The following is an 11,275-nucleotide window of genomic DNA, read 5'->3' as shown; positions in this document are numbered from 1 at the left end:
ACTAATTGCACAGTTTTGTTGTACTTTGCTAGACGAATCTTTTGAGCCTAATTAATTAATATTTGAATAATAATTCACAAATACAAACGAAATGCTACTGTTGCACATTTATGGCAAAATGTAAACTTTGCCACTCCCAATTTGGAAACTAAGGCTATCCGCACTCATCGACCTTTATTTCCATCTCTTAAAAAGAATTTTCTATCATAGTCATCAAGATTCTCTACTCTATACTTATTTATTCCGCACCCGTTTATCTCTATTCCATACTTTATCCCACTATTCTATATTTTATTCCCCTCCGTTTCTCTCTCTCCCCAGCTCTCTCTTTCTCCTTTTAGCGTTGCCCCGCTGAAACGGGTAGCGTTCCGCATGCAGGCGCGCGGTGCAGCGCATGCAGGTCCCACGCGCGCATGCAGGCGCACATGCAGTGCTGCGGTGCGGTCAGCCTAAACAAGGCCTAACAGGGCCCTAGACTTGTAGGCGCATAGGTAGCCAACCAGTGGTCGTTCTTTTCACGTACGGCCACAGCTGCATGCGTCTTCTCAGCCACACACACCTTCTCTCCGCCCACCTTCTGATTGACATCGATCCTCGTGTACTGATAGTGCTCCTGCCAGCGTTTGCCAATGGAATAAAGCAGGGACATGCATGTAAGGCCTTGTTTAGTTGGGGAATTTGGGAGGTGCCAAATTACTGTTACAGCACTGTAGCACACTGTAGCGTTTCGTTTGTATTTGTGAATTATTGTCCAAATATTGACTAATTAGGCTCAAAAGATTCGTCTCGCAAAATACAACAAAACTGTGCAATTAGTTTTTAATTTCATCTACATTTAGTACTCCATGCATGTACCGCAAGTTTGATGTGATGGGGAATCTTCTTTTTGCATAGTGTCAAAGTTGGGAGTTGGGAGTAACTAAACATGGCCTAATTTCGCTCGCTCCTAATCTGGCCTCGGGAACGTAGAATTGCATTCTTCACGGACGGAGGAGGTGTCCTGAATCCTCTACAGTAACTGCAGAAGAACTGAGCTACTGCCACGTGGGCCTGGTGGCCATCAGGGCCACACGGTAAGGGGGTGTTTGGAAGGAGGAGGCTAAACTTTAGCCCTGTCACATCGGATGTTCGGATACTAATTAGGAGGACTAAACATAAGCTAATTACAAAACTAATTGCAGAACCCCTAGGCTAAATCGCGAGACGAATCTATTGAGCCTAATTAATCCATCATTAGTGAATGGTTACTGTAGCACCACATTGTCAAATCATGCACTAATTAGGCTTAATAGATTCGTCTCGCGATTTAGCCTAGGGGTTGTGTAATTAGTTTTGTAATTAACCTAGGTTTAATACTCCTAATTAGTGTCCAAACATCCGATGTGACGGGGGCATAAGTTTAGCCCCCCTCCTCCAAAACACCCCTTAGTCTTTCTGTAGTTACTGCAGAGGAGACTCGTCCCCTTCCTGAGCCTCCTTGACACAAAGGCACCCATAGCACGCACGCATGCAGCAAGCCGCATTGGGCTTGTGCTACCTCGCCACGCTACGCTATCTAGCGAGCCGAGGGGTGGACGATGCTCTCCTGCAGTAAAGGCAGAGGATTGGGGACATCCGGCGGTCAGCACGCAGCACTGTCCTTGCGTTATGCTTGGTGCTCACGAACGAGCACGAGCTCAGGCCGTCAGATGGGTACGTCCCCTTCCTTCAAGGTAACCTGAGCAAAAAAGTCCGACCCGAGGCCCGACAGGGTAAGGCATACCCTGTTAAAATTTAACATATGTTACATCGAATGTTTGGATGCTAGTTAGGAGGATTAAACATGAGCTAATTATAAAACTAATTGCACAGATGGAGTCTAATTCGCGAGATGAATCTATTAAGCCTAATTAGTCCATGATTTGACAATGTGGTGCTACAGTAACTATTTGCTAATGATGGATTAATTAGGTTTAATAGATTCATCTCGCGAATTAGCATAAGGGTTCTGCAATTAGTTTTATAACTAGCTCATGTTTAGTCTTCCTAATTAGCATTCGAACATCCGATGCGACACTACTAAAGTTTAGCATCTAGTATCCAAACACCCCATAAGCCTTGCTCGTCACTCATTTGTGGCCGGGCGTGTTGGTGTTTTATATCTTGCAACCTACCGAGGGGTATCCCGAGGTATTAGATTGGTTGGTGGGGATCGCTGGACCTGGAACTTAATGGTAAAAGTGAGGACACAAGACATGGATTTATACAGGTTCAAGCCACCAGAGTAGCGTAATACCCTACATTCTGTGGGTGTTGTATATTGCGTCCTGCGCTTGGGTGTGATTTGGTGTTCTTAGTTCAGGATACCGATCTAGGTACCACTGCTCTCCTTTATATACTCCAGGGGGCAAGATTACTGTTCGGTTACAAGGTATGAGTCATAATAGGATTACAAGGTATGAGTCCTAATAGGATTACAAGAGATTTCTACTAGGAGTCCGTTTTCTTCATTCCTTGCGGGTACTGGGGATGTATCTCCGACAGGACGTGGCATTGATTTTGAAGGCCGAAAAAAATGGGCCGATCTGAACTCGGTCCGAACAATAAAATGAATTATATTTACATTGGAAATTGATGGGTGGCCCGACTCGAGGTCGAGCCTGGCTCGAAATGGGCCCGATTTTATTAGCTCCATAGAGTTAATGGGTGGACTTAGGCAAAGATTTTAGGCTAAAAATGTGAGTTTTTTTTAGCCGGTGTGGCCTGAGCCCAGCCCGATCGATAGTTTGCTCAGCTCTACTTTAAGGTATTGGAACCGGTTTCGTGAGAGGCAGCCAGCGAGCACTGACTAAGGTTATGGGGATCCTACGATGGCATCATATCCAAACGATCCGAATCCCATAGAATTGTAATTTTATAGGATCATGATTGAGTTTCTATAGGATCCTATGAAATTTATAGGATTCTAATCTTAACAAAAAAAATTTAATGATGTCTATAGTTGTTGGCGCTAGAAATCAGCCGATTGAATCTCTAGCGTCGGACACACGATCCGGGAGAATCTGCTTAACTCCTGTTTGGGTAATCGCCCTGGTGCGGTTCGCGCGGCGTGCCAGCCAATCTGACCTGTTGATTGGCAAGGAAAGAAACGTGTCAGATCCCAGAGGTTGCGATCGGCTAAGGTTCCGATCTCGAGGAAGCTTATCAGCGAATCGGCCAATTTGCTATAATAAAGAAATCGGCTATAATACAGCCGATTACCAGGTAACGTTGGTGAAGAACACTGCTAGAGTAAACTAAACAACGCTACAATAGCAACACTAGGAACAGATCTAATTGGCTATGCAAAAAGCGGTAGATTAAGCAATAAAATATAAGTAAGCCGAAAGTTCTAATTCCAAGCTGGATAACTGGTGATAAAACTAGAACAACATGTAAAACCTAGAATTCTAGTGAATATCGATAACTGATGAATAAATCTAAACGAAACGACAACGATGTGCCCGAAGTTAAAACTTAGATATTACTCGATAAAGGGAACTTACAGAATCGGCCGGAGATCAAGTTGATGTAGCCCCGCCAACCCGTACGAACTCGTGAAAAGAAGAAAAGTACTGACGAAGTCGTCAACTCGAAAGTAAAGTGCGAGGAAATAGTAGATTGTTGTATTGATTTGATGATGATTACAGATCTCTAAAGATGTATAGCCTGTTACAACCAATCTCTTAACCGACTAGGACTCTATCTCTAAGTTTAAACGAAAACGAATATTTACAAGCATAACTCGTATCGGAGTTGGTCATCGTGCTTCTATGGGCCGATCTCCTTTTTATCTTCATAATCCACTTTAAGCCCATATTGGCCCAACTGCTCCAGCCTCCCAATCGGCCGATCTCCACCAACTCCGTCCGCCGAAATACTGCAGCACCAATCGGCCGATCTCCAACTGTAGCACCAATCGTCCGATTCCCAATCGTGACCTTCTTGCCTCGCCGCATCAGCCAATTCTCTCCCTTCTTGACGCCGATTCCATATGTGTCAAAATCTGGCATCAACACATGCCCCCCAGTTTCGGAGTAAAACATAATCTTTACTTCGAAATTCCTTTCAACTTCCCTTCTGAAACAAATGCATTAAAAATATCCTTTCGTTTCGCGGTCTTCTGCCTGATGATTGCAATCTTTTCGAAACGGGTGCCCACGACAACCACTCCTCCCGAAAAAAAATCGAACCGCCGGCGTGGTAAAAATCCCGCTTTTACCCCTTCTCAGACCGTCCTTAAATATCAGCACGTCCCGTACTTCTTTTTCATGAGCCCACGTCTTCCTTCTTTGGCGCACTGATCTCCTTCCTCCTCCGGCGTCTCCTTAGCCTCCAATCTTTCCCTCCGGCGAGCTCTTCCATCTACATTCCATCCCACCTCCCCGATGGCGACACCTTCAGGCACTCCACCAACATCCGAGGTCCCGGAGACGGCTCCACCAGCAGCAATGGCGGCAGCTCCATCGGCAGGAGCGGGAGCTTCATTGGCGGGAGCAGGAGCTTCATCGATGTCGGAGGCCCCACCGACAGCTTCGGCATCTGTAGCTCCGCCGGTAATCCCACCAACCACGATGAGCTTTATACCAGAGGTTCTTACTGAAACTTTCCTTTCCACTCCTTAATGCCAATGCATTTACCTTAGATCTGTTCTTACTTCCCCTCCATTTTTTACCTTTTTTAGGCGGTTAGGCACCAGATTACTATTCGCCTCACTGAAACTCCCGGCCTTATCTGTCTTAGTCCCATGGGAAACCCAGATCTAACCAACCTAATCAATTTGGAAACCCATAGGATCCCATTCAAGCAATCAACCATGGACCTAGATCACTGGGATCATGGCCGAATGAAACCCCCGGCTGGAGAGAATGGTATCAACGGATAGCCGCCTCCAAAAGAGTTCAATGGGACGAGCACAAAATCGGCCAGTGTATCGACTTGTCCTTGTCTCAAATGGAATGGAATGAGCCTTTAGTAATAGCAGCCTCCTACTTTTGGTCCGACGCTCTCAACGCGTTCCTCTTCGGACATGGGCCTATGACTCCCACCCTGGCCGATGTGGTCATGTTGACCGGCCTTGACATCTCCTCTCCCGATACTCCTTTCCGTTATTTGGTCAAAACATCCCATCGGCTGGAGACAAAGGAAATCGGCGGGTGGAAAGGATTCATCAAGAGCAACAAGAGGACCGGGACAGTCGCAGAGAGAGAGCACGCGGCCTTCCTGATGATGTGGCTGGAGAAGCATCTTTTTTGCGGGAGAGCAGCTGGTCCATCCTCCAATACATAGGCTCTGGCCGAGGCACTATCGATAGGAGCTTCTGTTCCTCTTGGTAAGCATCTACTGGGATCGGCCTACCACATGCTTCACCAGATCGGCGTCAAATTATCTAAGGGAGAGCCGATCGGAAACCCAGGTGGACCCTGGTGGTTCATCAACTTGTGGCTCAATCTGTATATGAGCAAGATCTCTCAGCAGCGGGTGGAGTACATGACGTTCCCCAACATCGAATCGGCAGAGAACCCCACTGTACGGTGCCGGTGCACTTCCTTCGGCGAAGCAGCATCGGCCTTCTCTGGTTGCCCATATTCTGCCACCAAGGTGGCCGAGTATTTCAGATGCTTCTACAATGGCTTTAGTGAAGACGTGACCAGCTGGTTCCCTTATCAAAGGGAGGAACCACTCTTTGAGCTCCCCTCTTGCTTTGACTCGATGACCAATACATTTGATGAGGACCTCACGGATGAATTGATCAAGCCAGGGATCCTGCCGGTGAACTTCTTTTCGGGAAAGGACGCCCCCACCTATGAGTTTTACAACCCTTCTATTGCAGCACGGCAATTCGGCCTGGGTCAACTGCCGATTTATGCATACTTCGCCGGCCGAGTAAAATTCAGAAACGAGCTCACCAAAGGTCTCGACTATAGTCAGCTATATGACCAGATTCCAGACTCCAGCACCATAGACCTAGCCGATTGGATAGTGTCTCCTTTCACCGTCCAGCAATTCAAGCTATAGTGGGCAGAATGGAAACAACATCTATTCTGTGCTTCTGCGGCAATATATTGCAACATCCTGGACCCCGACCACATTGACCCGAACGCAGAGGTATCGCTCCTTCTTTAGCCAATTTTCAAATCCCTCCTTTTATATGCTACTGACTCTTATTGTTTCTTTCAGTCTGAGAGCCGCGTTCCCCCAAAACGCAACCGGAGCGGCCGGCTGATAGAGGACCGTTATCCGTACACGGCATTCCCCCTTATCGGCTATCATGCCCCCTCTGTTGACGACATTGCCGGCCGGTTGAAGCAATCACAGAAGAAAGTTGTCAAGAAAACAAGCCGCCGGGTGCGCGCTCGCACGAAGTCGGCCGATCCACCCGCGGCTGCATCGGCGGAAACTCTGGCTGCGCTGACCCTTTCAGTCATTGAAGAAGTTGACCTCCAAGCTGCTACAAAAGCTGGAGCGGCTGCCGCGTCATTGTTGGTGGAAGCCATTCAGGTAAACTCATCATTTAATTTTCTCCTGGTCGTCACTTCAATACTAACTTTCTCCTATACCAGGCCGCGCAAACTGCCCCGGTGGATCCACAGCAATCGGCGACGCCTCAAGCAGAAACTGAGGTACCAGTGCTTCCTCCTGCTGAGGTATAGGGTCTCTCAACTTAATCCTTTTAATATTTAAATGATGACCTTACCAATTTTGACACAGGTCATCGGCACACTAACTGTGCTTTCTGAACAGCCGCCTGTCAGAGAGGTCCCTCAAGAAGCCGGCCCGAGCAGAACGCCGATTATCGTCGAATCCTCCTCTTCCGACGAGCCGATCGCACCGGTCCCCGAGACAAGGGTAGTGATTCCGCAGACGCAGATGGAAGAGATCCGCTTCAAAGAAGTAAGAAGACTCATAGCCCATATTGGCTGATTTGCTACCACCATCGGCTGACTTATTTTTTCTTTTATTTATCATTTTGCAGGAACAGGATACTCCCAATAACAGCCTCTTCTCATTTGCGGTTGCGCTCTCTGATGACGAAGAAGTCGCTTCTCGTCAAGTCACCTCGAGCTTAGTACCCGACGATGTCCGCGCCAAGCTCGAAAGTATACGGACCCTTCTCCAAGAAGACATCGGCCGACTGGTGGAGGACGTTTCGCCGATTCGGCAGCTCTTTGGTGACGTGAATGGCCGAGTCCCAGAGGAAGCCGAAGAAGCCTTGGCACCCGCTGCATATATTAAATCGATGCGGATCCCGGTGTTTAGGGCTCTGCGTCACATGGCCGATCGTGCCAAGCTGGCCAAGACTCGCGAGGAGGAGGACTCGTACAAGCATCGGGCCCAAGAGGTACACCATCGAATTCACTTCCTCGAAAACTCCCGTCCCGGAATCGTCGGCACGATAGATCGCCTGAAGCGCCGAAGGGCAGAACTCGCCAAGGAGATGGAGCAGGTAACCAAGGAGATAGCTACTGAAGAGTAGAAGCTTCAGGAACTCCCTTCCGTTATCGCCGATTTGAAGCAGGAGAGGCAGCATCTGGCCCACGAGGCCCTCAGACTTCATCGTCACATGCCAGAAGTCCCGGGGTCGGCGGAGGATGACCAGCGAGTCTTAGACTTGGCCGATCAGATCAGGCGACGAGCGATCGCGGCCATTAATGCCCTTCTGGGATGATCTGTAAAAGTACTGGCCGTTTTGTAAGAATATTAATACCTTTTGACCATCCTTCGCGGCGCCCTTTTATTTATTACCCTTTTATTCTGACGGGACGCGTCTTACCAAACCTCCACCCTTTCTCTTCTTATAAATACTGGCCCTAATTTCGCTCTCAAGAGTACTTGCCCCACTCGATTCCTCTCTCCCCAATTACTTTTTCATCGGAACATTTGCAGGCATGTCTTTTTCATCTTCTTCTTTCTCCTCTTCTTCCGTCAATCAGGTACGAGATCCGTCTCCGCTCCTTCTTTTCACTTTGATTCCCTTAAACCGTCCTAACTTTTAGGCGATTATATGTTAACCTTTTCAGCCAATACGCCTTAGCCCCGAACTTGAACGGGTGATCGAACTCATGCACTCCGACGAGCCATTGTCGCAAGAGGATAGGGACTTGATCAAGGCACACCGTGAAGAACTCAGAGATCACGTTCCTACTGACGTCCAACGGATCTGGGATTTCATTGACGGCAATGGTTACAGGCGGCCGCAAGTTGACAGGAGCTACCCACTTCCTCATTCGGTTGTCCTTGAAAACGCCGCGGTGGGGACATCTCGCCCGATGCTAGATCGGAGCCATCCTCTCCCTCGCCAGGTTGAGGCGGAGGCCGCAATGAAGGATGTGGAAGAACGGAGTGCCCATCTTCTGATGGAATTAGATCAGATCGAGGAAGAGTTTAAGAAGAAGCATAGTTAAATATTTCTTGTACTGAGGGTGACTTGTACCGCATCAGCCGTGTAACTTATCGTTCGTACCGAATGATAAATCGGCCGATTTGAATGATTATTTTTCTCCTTTAGGCGATTCCTTTTTTCGTATCGGCTGTATGATCATTCAGGGAGTGATCATTCTGTCTTGTCATGCCCTGTGATTGATCTTTTATGCATCGACCCATATACTGGGGTAATACCTTTTCAAGTACCTCCCGTTTAAGGTCCTAGTAAATTCTTCCCCTTCGATCATTTCCAGAATATAAGCGTTTCCCGGGGCACATCGGCCGATTCTATACGGCCCTTCCCAAGTGGGAGACCATTTACCGAATTTAAGGTCTTTAGATCCAATCGGCAGCACTAACTTCCATACCAAATCCCCTTGGGAGAACTGCTTGACCTTAACCTTCTTGTCATACCACCTGGCTACTTTTTGTTTTCCTCAATGCTAATCAAGGCCCTCAATCGTTGACCCGCCAAATGGTCGAGTTCTCTTTTCATGAGTGAGGAGTAATCATCGGCCGTTAGCTGATCTTGACGCGACGTTCGTCTTGAGCCCGTTCTCAACTCCCATGGCAATACCGCCTCATGACCGTACACTAGTTGATAAGGAGACACCTTGGTAGCCCCATGGCAAGCCATTCTGTACGCCCATAGAGCTTCGGTTAAACATAAGTGCCACTTTTTGGGTTGCTCTTCGATTTTCCTCTTGATCAACTTAATTATCCCCTTATTGGAAGATTCGGCCTGGCCGTTAGCCTGAGCATAATACGGGGAGGAGTTTAGCAGCTTGATCCCCATATTGGCGGTGAATTCCTCGAATTCTCCTGATGTGAACATCGTTCCTTGATCGGTTGTGATGGTTTGAGGGATGCCGAAGCGATAGACAATGTGGTCCCTTACGAAATCGACCATAACAGCCGATGTTACGGCTTTTAATGGAATCGCTTCCACCCATTTGGTGAAATAGTCTATTGCTATCAGAATGAATTTGTGTCCCTTACTTGATGGAGGATAAATTTATCCGATGAGGTCTATTCCCCAACCTCTGAACGGCCATGGCTTGATAATTGGATTCATAGCCGATGCAAGGGCGCGCTGCACGTTCCCATATTTTTGACAATCTTGGCATCCCTTATAATATTTGAAACAGTCTTCAAGGATCGTCGGCCAGTAATATCCATTATTTCTAATCATCCACTTCATCTTATGCGCCGATTGATGAGCCTCGCACACGTCTTCGTGGATTTCTCCCATTAGGATTTTTGCCTCCTCTGTCCCTAGGCATTTGAGCAGCACGCCATCAATCGTCCGGTAGAATAAATCATCTTCTAGTAATACATACTTTGTGGCTTGAAAATGCACCCGCCGATCCACCTTCCTGGATGGGTCTTTTAAATAATCGGCAATTTCCTTTCGCCAGTCGTCGGCCGCGAGTTCCAGAGTCATGGTGCCTTGAATCGGCCGATACCCGGATGCGTGCTGGGCGAGTCTGTTGGCCTCTTCATTGTAATTCCTGGGGATATGCTCGATGACCGCGGATTTGAACTCTTTCAGAAGTTGGAGGCAATCCTCATAATAAATTCTCAAAACGTCATCTTTGCATTCGGATCTTCCTGTCAATTGGTCTACGATGAGCATGGAATCCCCAAAAATTTCCACGGTGTTGGCCTTAATCTCTCTCAACAACTGTATTCCTTTTAGGATAGCCCGGTATTCCGCTTGGTTATTAGTAGCGGATGCTTCTATCGGCAGAGAGAAATCATAACTTGCCCCCCGGGGCGATATGAGGACGATGCCGATTCCTGATCCGGCCCCACATAATGAGCCATCAAAATATAGAGTCCACGGGACTGGCTCTACAATAGCGACTTCTTGTCCGCAGTGCTGGGCGACGAAATCGGCCATAACTTGACCCTTGATAGCTTTAGCCGACTCGTATCGTAGATCAAACTCTGATAAAGCCAAAATCCACTTTCCGATCCGTCCTTTCAAAATCGACAATGACAACATGTATTTCACGACGTTGTCTTTGCATACTTCCACGCATTCCGCCGATAATAGGTAGTGTCTGAGTTTAGTGCATGAGAAGTAAAGACATAGGCACAGCCGCTCTACCGGGGGATACCTCGTTTCGGCGTCCAGAAGTATTCTGCTAACATAATATATTACCCGTTCCTTTCCTTCAAATTCCTGGACCAGTGCTGACCCGATAGCCCGTTCATCGGCCGATAAGTACAGCTTGAATGGCTTGTCAGTTTGTGGTGGGACTAATACGGGTGGCGAGACCAAGTATTGTTTGATGTCTTCTAGTGCCTTACGCTGTTCTTCTCCCCATACAAATTCCTGGTCAGGTTTTAATTTCAATAATGGCATGAAGGCTTGGACACGTCCGGACAGGTTGGATATGAATCTTCTGATGAAATTGACTTTGCCGATCAAGGATTGCAACTCAGTTTTATTCTGTGGGGCCACGAATTTATTGATAGCTGCTATGGTCTTCTGATGGATCTCTATCCCACGTTCATGAACCATGAATCCCAAGAACTGTCCGGCGGATACGCCGAAAGCGCATTTGTTCGAGTTCATTTTCAACCCATGCTTTCTTGTGCATTCCAATACCTGCCGTAAATCGGCCAGATGTTCCTGGTGCCCTTTTGATTTGACCACGACGTCATCGATGTAAATCTCTACCAGCACGCCGATGAGTTTGTGAAATATGTAATTCATGGCCCGTTGATATGTAGCGCCGGTGTTCTTCAACCCAAAAGTCATTACTACCCACTCGAACAAGCCAAGGTGGCCTGGGCACCTGAAAGCTGTTTTCGATATGTCTTC

Source organism: Setaria italica, chromosome IV (assembly GCF_000263155.2).
Source record: "Setaria italica strain Yugu1 chromosome IV, Setaria_italica_v2.0, whole genome shotgun sequence".
Taxonomy (NCBI): Eukaryota; Viridiplantae; Streptophyta; class Magnoliopsida; order Poales; family Poaceae; genus Setaria; species Setaria italica.
Note: the sequence above shows the minus strand (reverse complement) of the source record.